The sequence below is a fragment of the Gavia stellata genome, chromosome 26 (assembly GCF_030936135.1).
Source record: "Gavia stellata isolate bGavSte3 chromosome 26, bGavSte3.hap2, whole genome shotgun sequence".
In the NCBI taxonomy this organism is placed as follows: Eukaryota; Metazoa; Chordata; class Aves; order Gaviiformes; family Gaviidae; genus Gavia; species Gavia stellata.
The window spans coordinates 521,868-538,154 of NC_082619.1; positions in this window are offsets into that span (position 1 = coordinate 521,868).

The following is a 16,287-nucleotide window of genomic DNA, read 5'->3' on the forward strand; positions in this document are numbered from 1 at the left end:
TGTCCTGCCTTGCAAGGGCTGGCGAAGGACTAGCTACGTGCCGCTTGCCACCACCCAAAACCTCTGACAGCTTTGGAAAGCGGGTTCCTTTCTAACAGAAACCGCTGCTAAAGAGCTCTTTTCCAACGCCACAGCGCACGTTAGATCTTAAGCCCCCAAGCTTAAGTGGGAATAAATAAATAGCAGCTTTAGAGCAGCAGCTTCCATTTTCTCTTGCAAAGCCTGGGGGTGAGATGAGATTGAGGTCCCCGAGACGCCGTGGAGGTTTGTGGGAAGCATCGGTACATCTGGCTTGCCCGCTATTGCTGTACGAGTGGGGAGCAGCGCATCCCCGGAGCGGGGCAGGTACCCAAGCAGGGGGTCTGCACTGCGGCTGCCACACCACCGATCCCCACCCCAGCCTGTGCCAAAATCCACACGGGCTCCAGCGGCAGCGAGATGTGCTTCAGAACACTTCAACGTTTTTACCCGAGTGCGAGCAGTAACAGAAATAATTACAAGGAGGGCGAATATTTATAGGCTTCGGGGCCAAGGGCGGCCGCCGCAATAGTCTCCTCTGATCCACTGCTGAACACAGGTCAGGGTATTTCACCCTCTCGGTCCTCCAGCGGAGGGAGTTACTCATCCTACAGCATCGTTTAATGCTACAGAGTCCAATAATATCCTTGAATTAAAGCTTATCTTCCAGGAACCCATCCAACCTCCACTCGAGGACAGCAACTGACGGTGAATTTATCATTTCCCTTGTTAGAGTGTTCCAGCGTTTCATTACCCCCGCTGTTACGAAGGTGTGTGTTGTTTTGAATCTGCACTTCTCTGGCTCAGTTTCCCACTCTCTGCTGGGCGTTACGTCCCCTTCTCCTGCGAGGAGATGCCCTCCGTAACAGGTACGGTCCCCAGAGGCAGACAGGCAGAGGCTGTACGGGCTCACCTTGCCAGAGGAGTAAGGATGCTGTAGTCTCATCGCTGCTTTTACAAGGCATGCACGTGTTTACTCCCCCCCCAAGACGTAGCAATAGTTTTAAATTAACTCCAGTAAAATGAACTTTTATTTCTACAACTGGAACCAATTAAGTTCTCGCTGCAGAGGTTTCGCTGTGAGATAATTCACCACCATGCGTGAATTCACCACCACCACATGGAAAATGAAGGCTGAAGTACCTTCAGCTCAGTTTTCACAGGGAAACTTCACTCCCGTGGCGGGTTGTTGTCATCCATGCGCATCCTTCGAACATTTAAGCCATTCCTCCATACTTTCAAAGTACTAAAAATGTTTTCCAGGAGTGAAAATTTCCTGCCGAGCAGCACGTGGGGAAATGCAAGCTGAAATCCTGAGCGCTCCTGGAAGCTCCCAGCCCGTCAGCCTCACCTCGAGGGGGCTTCCAGTAGAGCTGCAGCCCCCCAGACACCGCAAAGCCCCGGGGACCGGTGAGACAAGGCAGCACAGGCAGGCGAAGGTGCAGGCAGTGCACTGCCTGGCTTAGAATAGAATAGGCTCTTTTCGGTTGGAAGGGAGCTACAACGATTATCTCGTCCAGCTGCCCCGACAGCTTTGGTTGTTATGGCACGATGATCAGTACAGCTAATTCTTATCTGGCAACCCACAGCAAGCGATACCAAATAGGGTGCACATGCCCCACGTCACGGCTTTTACGGACACAGCCTGGCGAGTAAAACACTGACGTCTCAACCAAGCACCATATATTCGTAACTGCCAAGTGCTTTTGGCTGGCAGCGCTGCCCGTGCCACCCAGCTGCTGCCAGCACTGCCCATCGCTGAGCGGAGCTTGCTCAGGGCACCGGCACAGCGCGATGCACGAGGAGGCTGTGCCCCCTTGATCCAGGTTGCACAGAATGAGCAGAAGACAAACGGGACAAAACCAACCCAAAAGCCTCTCTTATTCCCCGTAGGGCCAGCTGGAAGGTACCTGCGTGTGCTGCAGGTACAGTCTAGTCCCTGCGATGCTCTTAACGCCATCCCTTCACAGCCGGCGTCTTGCCTCTTGGCCACTGCTACTGCCCAACCTCCCGCAAGATGTCCTCAAGAAAAGAGCTACCAGTCTATAAACCAAAAGGGTATAAAAAGAGCACACGGGGCATACATCACTCCCTGGTCCTTTTTTATTATGGGTATTAATAATAACGACCAGCCAAGGCTTCTCAATCGCTCTTATTATTTGAACACCTGCTTTCCTAACCGTGGGAATGGCTGTTATTGGAGAGAGGCCATTAAAATGGTTAATTGTGCAAATAAACGAGTCTTTCAAATGTGCCTCTCCTTTGTCACCGATTTCTGGGCAAACAGGTAATTTTAACGTGGTTTCTTTATTTACTGTGCGCTGGTACCTGCAGGTGGGCACAGACCTCCGTTCGGCAGGGCCGTTCCAAGGGGCACCTCCACCCTCTGCTTTGCCTTTGCAGCCGGGCGGCCCTGGCCCTCCTCACCCTGAAACGCTGATTTGCCATAGCCAGCGCTTGTTGAGATGCCCAAGGTGCATCACGCGTGGCGCTGCCGGCTCTGCGCCTGCCGGGACCCTGGGACGGTGCTGGATTGGACCCGAGGACGCGCAGTTCGCCGTCGCCCCGGCAGATGCTCGCAGAAAGCTGCCTGGATCCACGCCATGGCCACGTGCTGGCAGAATCTGCTTTACCTTTGATTTCCATTTTGCTAGTTTTCCCCCCTTCCTTTGACGTCTTCTTTCTGACCTACTTCTCCTCCTTTTCATATTTTATTCCTTTTTAAGAGGCTTTTATTTTTCTCGAAACATTTTTTTAAGGAAAATATGCCATCTGTGTTTATACATTTTTAAATATTGTTTATTCTTGCTTCTGAAGTAACTGTGCCGTATGAAGGGTTTTAATCTCATTTTCCTGTATTATGCAATAGCTTTCCTGTTTTTATGCGCTGGCACTGTCTGAGGCTCCGATTTAGTACAAATTTGTCACGCATCTTGGCAAAGCGCAGATAAAACCCACCAAAGCGGGCGTCATGTTCGCGCTGGAAACGAAGCTCCCTCCTGTGCAAGTTGTGCAGAGGCCGGGGAGGGGAAAGGGTGCAGACCCCCCCACGAGCGCCGGCCCCCCCGCAGCTTTGCACCGTTCACTTGTCCGCGGCTACTTGCACAAGTTGTTATTTCTGAGCGTGGCGTTCTGAAAGCTCGATCAATATCGCGCTTACGATCGCAGAGGTTTTGAATGGCAAAATAACATTTTGCGCTTGCAGTCTCATTATTTATTTAATCAAGGCACTTTACAAAAAATTACCAACTAATTGAAACAGCCTCACTCGTAAATGGCCAACAAACGAGATACAACAAAACCTCGTACACGCTGCCGTTAAAACCTCTCCACCAGAGGAAAGCTTTCTAGGCTGTCCTGCATCGTGTGTCCGTCCCGGCATCTACAGCAGCGTTAAGTTATTCTGCCGTAAGTGAAGGTGTGACATGAGTTCAGACGAGAACACGCGCTGCCTCCACCCTCCTCCTGCTCCTTCATGCCACACGCAGCCGTACTCAGAGGGTGAAGCCCAGCGCTTGGGCGCAGAGACCCTTCTGAGGAGATGACAGGCAGTGCCATCAAACAAACATTCCTCCCTTTCATCTCCCTCTCTCCTTTTTTTAAAAGGCAAAGGGGACGCAAACGACTTAACGTGCAGCGCATCCCTTTGCTTCCTGCCAAAGTACCGGGGGCGTCAAAAACGCTGAGGACTTCTGCTTGTTTGCTCTTAAACAAATTCAGACAAGTACGTCTACCTCCTTGCCTGGAGACGTGAAATGCAGAACCGGGACCTCACCAGCAAGGTGGTACCCGAGCTGGGGACTCTGGGTCCTGCCAAACTGTCTGCGGCCGCATCGGCATTCCAGCCCATCTGCAGCCTCTGGATACGGCAATGTGAATAACAGTGTATTTTTGGATGTTGTAGTTAAAAAAAAATAACTCGAAGGCAAATATAGAGTGTGCCTGGGTTTTTCAATCTGATTTAATAAATTACCTTGGCTCCAGTAATTATTTATTTGAAATAGGAATTTGCTGAGAGTCCTCAAGTCCTTTTAATACTACATTAATAATGTAACCACGGATTACTGATACAATTCTAAAGCAAGTTAAAAAACCGCTTCACTTATTCCGTCCAGGTTTTGAAGCCATTCTCGCCCTGAATGTGCAATTGCTCCGGTCGGAAACACCCACCCCTGGCACCACCGAAAGGCACAGCAGAAGCATTATCCCATAGCTAAAATGAGGAAAACAACCCTGGTGCCCCCGAAGCAAGCAGCGGAGAGACCCCGGGGCCCGTCCCGCGAAGGGCAAGGTGCAGGCAGCGCAGGCAGCCCCTCGAGCCACACTATTCCTAGCGCCTGCAGCCTGCCCCGGCGGAGGAGGTTTACCGATAAATAACCCGCTTTGTTTGGAAATATTTTGTGCTTCCCTTTTCCAGCGATAAGTCAACATTTTCCCCCACGCTCTATCAAGCTCTAATTATTTATATCTGGCAAAAAAACCCACCCATAAAACCAGAACAGTTGTCGACTTGCTCCAGTTCCTGCAGGAGGTTTTCAGCACAGCTTGGAGCTGCAGTGATCCCACTTCAAAATCCCACGCCAGCTCTCTGTCCGCTCTAATAACAGCATCCTCACCCTTCTCACGCGCGGCCACACCTGAGCATCATCGCACGCTGGGATGGGGTATTTTCCTTCACGGCTTTCTCCGTAAGGAAACGGGCAGTGGCGCAGGCTCCGTTAGCCGAGTTCAGCGGGAAGCCCCAGCCGACAGCCAGACGAGGTCTTTCCCTGCCTCCTGGTTACTCTCAGCTCTTTCAGTGCCGCTTTTCCGCACAGCGAAGCCACGGGGGGAAAGCACCTCCAGCGCATCCCCGGGCGGGGGGCAGCAGCAGCCTGGATGTGGCCCACCGGGAGGACATCCCCTCCCTCTGCCCGGGGCTGCTGCAAACGGTTCCTGTCCCTGTCCCAAAGCATGTGCAAAGGGAAGAGCCTCACCTGTCCTTTCAGAGCCACTGCGGGAAGGACAGGGATCGATACACACCGGGTGGCCCAAGCCCTCAGGCCAAGGGGGAACTGCAGGAGCCCTGATCAGGTGGAAAGAGAAAGCATTTTCCTTGTGACTACGAGTCGCAAACAGCATTTGTGTCATTTCCCTCCGATTCCCCTTGCTCGACGTGTCCCTGGGCTCCAAATCCATCTCATCCACTCTTTTATTTGCTTCTGCGCTTGGAACAAATATTTTATGCATGTTTATGCAACACTTTATGATCCAGTCTGGCACTGGATTTCCAAAGTAAGTGAAATATGGCACGGTGGTCACGTACCAGGATGAAAGCCATTTAACGCACATATACATCCCCCTCCTTGGACAGAAAGCTGTATAAAGGCAGTCAACAACACATTAAAACCTGTTTGCTGCATGAGGCAAATTTGTTTTCCAGTTTGCTGCTCAGAACAAGAGTCCCCGCAGCTCCTGGCACCATCAGGCTGGAGGCTTTTCCATGTGGAAGCTCCTTTCCAGTCACGAGGCAGTCGAGCTTCCCACGATGGCAGAGAGAGCAACCAGTTATCCATCCATCCGGGTATAACCACCTTTCCTCTGCCCTCCCCTGCACCTCTCACTCTATTCATCCATCCACCCTGTACTATTTGGGTGTGAACCATGGAAATTAGGAAAAATACCAACTCATGCGACATCGAAGCAAAGAAGGAGAGAACTAGAGCCTTGCGCTTCTCACTTGTGCTTGGCTTCGGAGCGGCCCACTCATATTCCTGCTTTTCCGAGGAATCACCGTGCCCTTCCCCCTGCTCCTCAGCACAGCCACCAGCTCCTCCGCAACGGTCCGAAGGAGCTGCTGCACACCCGCAGCCGGTGGCACGGGCACGACACCACCCTTATTAAGGCAAAGAAATGGCAACCCCCTGAGCAAAACCCCCCCCAGTCCATTTCGGCAGAACTGGACGGCTGCTGGGAGACGGCAGGGATGCTGCCGGCAGCCTAGACCTGGGCACCGCTGCGGGCGCTGCCCACCGGCGTGGCAGGTGGGTGCAGCTGCACGGGCTCAAGGTCGGCTGCAGACAGCCTGGAATAGAAAACCTTCAGATTTGTCGTTTTGTTTTTTTTTTTTTTAAAGTTTTTTTTTCCTCCTGCTGTTGTTGATGATACCCTTTTACAGGAATAACTCAGTAATGCTGACAGATAAGCTTTTAGGATAGTGAAATCTCCATGACACTTTAAGTGCCCTAAACTGACAAAACAAGGACGTGCAAAATTATCCTGCACGTACTCAATAAAACATAACTTGTCAGAAACTTGCGCGCTGCTTCAGCTGGCCAGGGCCCGGCGAGGACGGGCCACCCCACCCGTCCCCCGGGCTGTCGCTGCGGCTGAGGAGAAAGCAGAATAGGGTGGGCAGGGGAAAACGAGAGGCAAAGCGCAAAACGCAGGTGGTGGTGAGAAAGAGCTTCCTGGGCAATGGGGATGGAGACCCCTTCTAGCATAAGGGACCCACCACTTACGGCGGGCAGGGCTGCCTCTCCCCGCCGCCTCCTGAGTGATGGATGAGAACCAAATGGCTGTAAATTGCCAGGTGCTAAAGCAATGTTCTATCCGTTGTGCCGAAGGAGCCACGAACAGCGGGCTCGGCGCTGCATGCGGGGCACCGACTGTCAGTCGAGTGCCAAGTGACATAGGGAGGGAGAGGTGACAGTGAGAGATCCACTCCCCGGCACTAGCGGGGAAAAGAGAATAAATGGGCAGGATCAGCCAGACGTGATAACGGGTGTGATAGAACCTAACGGAGAAAGTGTTTTGAAAAAGCAAACAATTAGCCCGTGAGCTAAGCGGCCCCGAATTATGCCCGCAGCACTCTGCACCAGGGAAGGTTACTCTAAAGGGCCAGGAAAGCTAGCAAATAATTCATGTGAAAGCCCTTTTGCTGCCCAAAACCACAGCTTGTCTTGCTGATGGTGGAAATCCCCTTTCTCGGGCAGTCTGGAGAGGACGGCACGCCGGGACGGCTTCGCCGGGACCCGCTCTCCCAGCGCGGGGCTGTCCTCTGGGGATAAGGATGCTCTTGAACGGCTCCCGCTCCCTGCGGTACCATGATGGTTAACTGGCCGGCGTCTTGCGGGCAAGTAACAAAGCAATGCGAATGAAGAGGTGCAAGGCTGAGGCGAAGGGACTGCCGTCCCTGTGCCGGCCCCCCAGCAGAGCCTGGGGTGGGACTGGGGGACCGGGAACCCCCCGCAGCGGCTGCAGCTGCGGGCACCCCGCTGGCGGCGGAGCTCGGAGACCAGGGGAGAGGCTCGGTCCCGCCGCCTGCTTGGTGCCCGGCCACCTGCAAGCCCCTTTTATTCTCCACTTTTCTGTTTAAAGGCGGTTTGTATTCCTCCTAAAATGCAATTGCAACGCAATGGAGATCGATGCTTTTGAACGGTGCTCCCCAAATCTTGCTCGCCCTCAAAAGGGCCCAGGGACAGGTATTCTGCTCTTTTCATAGAGCGTTTGGTTCGCCTTTTACCACAGAAGTTACTTTCATTTGCTTGATAAAGTAATACCACTGGAAGAACACACAACCAACCCATCAACCCCTCCTCCTCCTCCTCAACCAAAAGTTCCGGTATGGGAAGAAGTTTACCAGTTGCTGATGTTCTCCTAAAAGACCCGAGCGCAGAGCCTGGGCTGAGGACACGAGCCCCGGCTGCCCCCGGCAGGCAGCCCAGGACCTGGTCCCTCCCCGGAGCACACCTCAGGGTACCGCCCCATCTCACGCTTCCAACAACATCACTCGTGTTTGGCTGTACTCGCCGCGGCCGAGACTCTCTCTTTTCCTCTAAAGCGTTTGCAGAGCGAACAGACCGATAGATAAAGGAGAGGGAGCAACAAAAGGGGCTGTCTATGTGAATCAGGCCGCAAGAGGTACTGTCACTCGGCATCTGCTCTCATCCGGTGTAATGTTTTACCGGTCTAAAAAGAGAATATTTCCCCCGTGTATTCTGCAATAAACGTGCAGCCTGGGTGAAGGCGCAACCAGAGAAGTTGCAACCTCGGCTTCCCCCAGCCAGCAGTCTTCTCCTGCGCTGTGCCAACTCCATGCACTGCACTGGAATAAAATAACATAAACGTGTGCTCCCGAGCCAGGCAGACAAGACCGGAGTGAGGATCACGCTCTCCAAACTTTGCGGAAGGGAAATGAAGCGCAGAGAGATGAAGTGACCTGCTTAAAGTCGCATGGGGAATTTGTAGCGGAGCCAAGAACCGAGCCAAGATCTCCAGGGTCCTCATCTACTTCTTCCACCGCAAGATACTCCTTCCCCTTTCCCTCTAGAAAGCCAAGTTAAAAATAAAACCGCGTTTCGTTCCCCTTTGGCAGCAATGTGACTTCAGTGCAGAAGCCTAGTCTGCGAACTGCCTGGGCCGCAGCGTCACCAGGATGCTGCACGTTCCTCTGCAGCGCTCTTGCGCTCCGCATGTTTTAGGGGATGCGTGTGTGTCTAAATATATATATTTGTGTGCATACATTGATTAGGTTACACGGCACTTTCCTCCCCATAATTAAAGCTGAACCTCTTTCTAGGCCCTTGAAGCGAACCTCTAACGGTTCAGAGAAACTTTTCATCGCCAGCCAGCGCTCCGCCCTGCCTGTTCACATTGTTCCCTTCAGTCGGAATAAAATTCCTTCTGGTAATGACGGAGAAAAAGGCTTTCGGTTCCCGGCGCTGCCACGCACGCCAAGCCTGCCCGCGCTAGGATACGAGGGAGCAGGCTGCCAGCCTCCTCGCCACGCGGGGGGAGAAGAAGGTGGTGAAGGCTTTGATTGCTGTGTTTAAACTGTGCGGCGCGAGCCGGCCAGGAGCTCCTTTGGGGACTGTTCGTGGCGAGTCGCAACTTCATGCTGACATTGTTTGTTGGGGAAAACAATGGGCTGTGATTGCTGTGGGCCCAATTAAGCGCTCTCCGACGTGTGTCACGTGCACCGTTGGCTCCCACGGGCCGAGTACTCCTCGCACATGAATCCCTTCCAGGGGCTCTGGCTGTGCCCCCCCCAGCTGCGGCTGCGCCAGCTCTCCTTGCAGACAGGCTCTCCTGGACACCGGCTCATTCGCGGGGCGCATGCCAAGCCCTTTTTTTGGAGGGGAAGTGTCTGTGTTGATATCCACAGCAAGCCTTCACCAGCACCCGGAGGGCTGGAGAACAGCTGGCGGAAGGCTCCCCTGCCTCGCCTGCTGCTGACTTCAACGGTTTGCATCCGCTCAGTGTCCCCCTGAGTTCTCCAACCTGTTGTGTCCTTCTGTTTTCTCTCATCTACTCACTAACACCTCTGGGGCAGGAGCTGCCTTTTTTACCAGGCAGGTGCCCAGGCTGTAAGATTTTACCTGCGAGCCGTATCTGCAAATGCCCCTGTGTTTTCCCCTGCACGAGTTTCGACGCTGGAACCGCTGCTCACGAACACGACCCCAAAACAACCACCAAAGCCGGTCTCCCGAGCTGCAGGCGCCCGGATGGCATCGCTGCTGTTCCTGCAGTTGGTCTTGTGGTGTCTCCCAAATACAGGGAGCTGCAGAGCGGCGAGCGGAGGGAGAGGGAAGAAAAGCAGCTCTTTTCAGGGAGCACAGCAATGAAGTCAGGACCGAAACACTGCTCAGAGCCCACAGGTTTCCCTTGGGCAGTTATTTTAAGAAGGCACAGCTCCTGCGGTCAAAGGGAGGTACTAAAGGTACATACTCTCTTTCCAGGTATAATCCCCTCGTTTCAAAACAGAACAAGAATCTCCTGCAGGAATGGAGATTGTTTTGTTCCTTGTTTGCAAAGGGGAGGAGGAGAGAGAAGCCCTGGCTGCATCTATGTGCTGTGTAGGTGTCTGCACGAGCCCGGGACTCATGGCACGTGTCAGTGCGGAAGGCAAGCGTCCCACCTCTTTGACTCCCCTGTGATCGGTGTCAGATGCTTGGCGTTGTCACTCCTGCCTTTTCCCCCACCTCGGGCCCGTATCCAAGGCAGCAGTGCAAGTTTTTGGATAATATTTTCTGACTGTGAGCCTCTGCAGAGGACGGGCTGCCCAGGCACCAGAGGCAATCCAGGGCTCCCCGGCACTGCCGCTGCTCCCCTGGGAGGCGACAGGCTGGGGAAGGCTCGACAAGAGAAACAGCCGTGCTTGAGCCATTTGTTTACGGGACCGTTCATCCCAGAACCTGGTGATTTATCTCCCACGCTTTTTAAAATAAATGCATTGTCACTGACTTCTCGGCTCTATCCTCCAGTATGGCACTGAACCGGCATCTGGTGCCTCTTCTCCTTACTGTTCTCCCTGCAGGGAACTGGCCTGGGAACGCGAGGACTGCATGTTTTCCCGATAAAAGGGGATTCCCTCTATTTGCAGAGCTGCAGCTCTCCTTGAAGCAGACACGGGAAAGGTTTGGCGTTGCTTGCTGGGTTTCTTATCTCCGCTCATTCTGCACACCACAGAGCAGCCTAAGGTACCGACCAGATACCCCCAGCACCTCTCCACACGTGCCCTTCCGTCGCCAGCGCCACCTGCACGCTCCCAGCGAGACAAGACCTCCGCCGTTCCTGGCTCGGCCCAGAAGTGGGGCATCGACAGTGTCCCACGGGAATTTAAAGACCCAGCTACAACGCCCAGGTGGAAGGTACCTGCTGAGAAGTCAAGCCTCCCACTCCGCAGCCATGCCCTCCCAAGAAATGCGCTTCACCTATAATCCTATTTGCACCTCACGCTCGCAAGAACCCACCCAGTCAAATATCACGGGCAGCTTCTAAAAGGTCTGAGTAAGTTTTTAATCATCAATAATACCAGTAGATAAACGAGGGCTAATCACATCACCCCCTTCAGAACAAAAGGTTATCAGTACAAAAGGTGAGGGGAAACGTATTCCTGTCATGAACAGCTTCACAGCCCTAGCCAGGAGCGCTGCGCGCGTGCTCGATAGAGGCACCGAGGTGTCTGTCGGCCTCCGTGGAGGAAGGATGCTGCTCCGCCCCGCCCCGCCCCGCCCGACAGCACCAACATGCCCCAAGGCTTCGCACGGTACCGGTACCCGTCGGCAAAGCGGGCCTGGCTGGGGGGGTTCGACCCCACGTGGGATTCCCAGCACAACGATGGAAACACAGCTGAAATTTTCCAGGTGGGCGCAGGTTCTTCCACCCGGCTCACCGCGGCAATGGCGGAGCTGGAGCCAGCGAAAGAGCTTTCAGATAAGCTCAGACAAGGTCTTTCTAGAAAGTCAGCTCTCTCTAATGGACCCGCTTTGATTTCAGGCAGCAAAAATGCAAACAATATGTTTTGGGACAATTATTTCCCTTTCCAGAGGGACAAAGTCACTTGGCCTGGGGTCTTCGTCGTGTCCTCTGCTGTGTGCTCTAATTGCCCAAGATGCTCTACCTGGAGAGAGCCTTAATACATAATTATATACCATTAGCGATGAGAATAACATGACAACTGCTTTGGATAATCACGCAGAGCACAATTTCTGCCAGTCTCCTAGATACCACAGGCACATAAGTATTGGTCTCATCTTGTACGAGAGCACATTTTGGAAGAATTATTTAAAGCCAGTAATAAAAACTGCAGACACGCCATCCCAGTTTCATGGGGCTCAGATGAAAACCAAAGGGAAAATTCACCGCAAAGGCCAATCAACTGGTAGGATTTTTTAATTTTTTTTTTTTTAAACCTAATTAAAAGCAGAGTTAACGTAGCAAAAAGGAAGCCAGCCTTCAGAAAATTTGCTTGCGTGCTCTCCACCCGGAGATCGCGTGGATACCTGGTGTTGATTTAAAGACTTCAAGAAGCAGCACTGCCATCCCTAGGTAAACTGTTCTCATGTTTTATGACCCTGCTGCTGAGAATTTGCCCCATATTTCTCGCCTGAATTTGTCCGACTTCCATTTCTAACCACGAGGCATAATTTTGCCTCTTCCTATTCTGCTCAAGAGCCGTCTGCTGTCAGAAACCTCCCTCTCCCCTGGGTAGCCGCGGAGAAGGCAAGCGCTCCCTGAGCCGATCCTTACAGCACACCTCGCCCGTTTTCTCCCCTTTGCCCAGTCAGTTTTCTATAGAGACTCAAATGAGTCCAGACTTTTCCAGAGCTGTTTTTCCCCACTTTCTGGAAACTACCCTTACAATTACACCACGCAAAACCTGCTTAATCACAGGTGGGGACGTGCCAAGGTATGAAGCTGCTGACTGCTACGGGACCTTGTGGTCCTCACCGGGCGATACACCTCCGTGCCGGCGCTTCCCTGCGACACGTGGCTGTGCAAGAATAACAGGGCACACCAGCAGCGGGCTGCCGGCATCCCTGCCGTACCCTGTGCAGCATGGTCCGGCCTGCCCCACGCACGCTTGGGGACTTCACCCGCTCCGTCACGCTCCCCCAGCTCTTTCCCTTTGAAGTGTTTCTCAACCTGAAGGATGGCACTGTCAACCCGTCCGTGGTGAAGAAAGAAAAGCAAACAGAAACCTTCGGAGGTGCTCTGAGTCCCAAGGACAAGGCTGGTTGCTGCCAAGGTCACAGGCGCGATGATATTCATCTTCATTCCTCACCATCACCATACAGCCTTAGCCTCAGCAAACCGAGCCGTTTCCGGGCTGCGCGTTTTTAAAGGATGAGGGAGCACAGGATAGTTCAAGAGGAGATTGCTTCGTAAGACAATGGCTGAGCTGATAATGCCAGCTAAAGTCGGGCCACCGGGGACCTCTTACAATTTTAAGATCCAATCAACTTTAAAATATTACTGTCTCAGGCAGGCGGTGAGTCTTGGAATAGAAAACAAGTGATCTGATTTTATTTACAGGGCAGGGTGGGGGGGGAAAGCATGTTCTTCCTGTCCTCACCCACATATTCAAATATTAATGGTGCTTCTGTGCGTTGCTGTGTCAACATCACATTTCCAGAGCTCGATCCATAAAACCCCTGGTCAAAACACCTCACGCTACACTACCAGCTGCATGGGAGAAGCGAATGGGAGAGCTGCAGAGGGTCGGGGCAGCAAGGGCACGAAGGAATGTCTTGGGGAGAGGCTGCAACCAGAATGATCTGCATCGTGTTCCCCCTCTCCTCCAAGTGAAACCTTCTCTGACTCCATCATCTTTCTGGGGGCCAGACGTCACCACTCCAGAGCGGCTCGTCCGGCATCGGTGGATGCACGGCTAGCCTTGCCGCAGCCGAGCCAACAAGAGGAGAGAGGCTGCAGAGACTGCGATCTTGGCTTAGCGAGTCTATTTGGAAACTCCAAAATCTTCAGGTGCATCTGACGTTCTTCACCCCTTGTAATTACCATTCTGCAAGTACACCCCTCTTAATTACGAATTTCTGCAAGGGTCAAGCCTCGCTTGCAGACATTTGGCTTGGGAATGACCACACAAGAGCAGTCCCACTCCCGTGTCTCGGTTGTGTTGTGCTGAAATCCCCTATACGTTGCCTATCTGCTGGGATGCCGTCATACAGCACAGGAGGCTCCTTGCAACGAGTCCATGCGCTATACACCTCTGTTACTGTCTTGGAAGCGCTTATATGACACATCGTTATTTTGCCTTAGCTGGTAGCCACAGTGGGATGGCAGCGGTGATGACTGCATTATATATTTTATCATAAAAACAAAAGCAACGACTACAACAGATTCTTAATAAAAACACGTCTCCCTCGCTGGTGCAGAGCACGAGTTAAACACTGTGTAACATCAAGCAATTTGTAGCGCCTGCACACACTATCATGCAAACGTCCCCAAAGTGCCCCACGAAAAAGTCAGTAACATCAATAAAATCAACAACAAATAAAAAGCAGCCTGGCTCAGCGGCAAGCTCTATTCAAGGGGAAACATCTCAGCTGCCTTTTAAACAGGCTTAGGGCAAGAAGCATCCCCATGCGCCGGGGGGGACGAGCGCTCTCCCCCCCGGCCCCCGAGAAGTGTGCCACAACGAAAATTAAGGAACGAGTGTATGCATAGTGGCATCACCCCGCACCCGTTCGCCAAACCAACACCAGTCTTCAGCTCGCAAGCAACACGCCGCCTCCCGCGGGGCTGGCTATCCTCATGGGACATGGGGCATCCCCGGCACCTCCAAAGGCACCGACTCAGCCCAGGCGCCTCTGGAAACTACGGCGATACAAGCAACAGGTAAGAGCTGTACTTGCGACCTACTGCTTCTTGCTGGGGTTTAAAGAGTCCCCTAAAACTCTTATTCACTTCTGCTTTGTCCGATGTTGCCCTACTCTTCCCAGCTGCCAGGACCCGAGTGCTCTAAGTTACGTTGCTTCTTCTATCATGTGCCCATTCATCCATCCCTAAGATTCAAATTCATCCTCCTTTATGAAGAATTAACTTGTTGGAGCTGATTTATGAAGACTGGCAGGCACCTGTGCTGAAGCAGTGCTCTAATCCGTTCATCATGAAGTCCTGTAGTTATTCCTAAAAGAGCTCATGTTAATGCCTCACATTAAAATTCATATTTTATTTCTACATAACTAAATGTCTCTCTGCAATCTTTTAAGATATGCCCTTCAGAACCTGGGTGGTTTTTTTTTTTTGGTCAGGGATTGAAGCTACGAGGGTGAAGTTTCCCATAAACAAGGGGTGGCATTGGCACAGGGTGGCAGGTCGTGCGCTCACCGTGCGTTACGTGCTTCGGGTCTGACTGACAGCTAGGACTCGACTCATCAAATTACATCCTCCGTCAGACGTGACTCACTTTTGTTAACGCAGGTAACGGAACCATTTTCCTTAAGAATATAACCTTTTCTAATTCCGCTTTTACTAACAGGAGCCAGATTGCACTTTAAGAAACCAGAGCTTTTAGCTTTGCATTCTTCCGAAAGGTTTTTCAATTTGCGAGGGGCGAATGGAGTATGAGCCCGGGCGTGCACTGGAGGAGCAGCTCCAAGGGAGCCTTTCATGTGAACCAGCTCGCAGAGGAAGTAATGGGCATGAAAGCAGAGCTACAGGGGGTAAAGTTCCGCATGGTTTGGTGGGAATATTTTCTCCTCTTTCAAACCAGGCATATTTCAGTCCCCGAAGTCCCCGGTAGAAACAAATCCGCTGGAACCCATGAAGTTTGGCACAAACTCACTGCAAAACTGAATTGGCCAGCCTTCACTCAAACTGGCCCAAGAGCCCAGCCCAGCACCTTTGAATACCAAATGCGTGCCTGACGGGTGGCCAGACTATGCTCCTGCACTGGGTAGGGCTGCCCTGGGTCTCTGAGGCCTGGCCTGGGAACAGAAAGCCGCTCTGTGTGCTCAACGGAGCGGAGCAGCTCGGATGCCCCAGGGACCCCGCAGCAGCCGGGGACCCCTGCTCGGCACCGCTCGGCGCCCAGGACCCCGCTCCAGAAGACTCCACCAGGCTCTGCCAGGCAGTCCCAGCACCTCGGCTGTCCTCTACCTCCAGGCTCCTCTTCCCTGCCTTTCTCGCTCCTTCCCTACCCTCTGCACCTTTTCCGATTTCACATCTTTGTCCTCAACCCAGCTCTTTGCAGCCTGCTTCTCACAGCAGGACAAAACAACCCGTGAGCAGCCGCACAATAAAAACTAAAAACCCGAGGGAGCTGGGCGAGCACAGCTGGGGGTAGGAAACGGGTCACGGCGCTGTGCCGCAGCACGCAGAGCCCCCAGCCCCACTGCCAGGACCCTCAGCATCGCTGGGGCAGGCGCTGCCGGCACCTCCTCGGCGGTCCCCCTGCCAACCGCACGGTTTGGAGCGGGCCCAGCAAGAAAGCGTCGGCGGAAACAAAGCGCCACGAGGTAACCACCGACTCCAGCATTCCACTGCTGATCATAATTGACCACTTAAAGCCTGAGCTATGGTACTAATTTGATAGGACTGCAATCAATTGTATTTCTCCCTCTCGGATGTAGGGAAGGAAAGAAAAGGAGTGGGAAAATTAATCTGAATTTTTTTTTGCCCACCACTGCAGCAGAAAAACCTCATCCCTTGTTATTATTTATATTGGGAGCAGGCTGCTTTGTTAGAAATGCTTGAACGTGGATAACCCCTGTTCCAGAGAAGGGCCATCCTCAGCAAGGCAGACATGGAGGCTGCCCACGCCACGGCCACTGCATGGCTTTTAGCTTTCTACGAGGGATGCGGTGCTTGCAGGAGGCGAGAAGCCAGACTCGGAGTGCCACTGGTGACGGCCATCACCCAGGCCAGCCAGGGAGCGAGCAGATGTCTTAATCCCGCTCCCGCCCCTGGACTTGATCCAAGCCAGACTGAAGTCAGTGGAAATCTTCCTGTCGGCTCCCCTGGGCTTTGAGCCAGGCGGTTTGT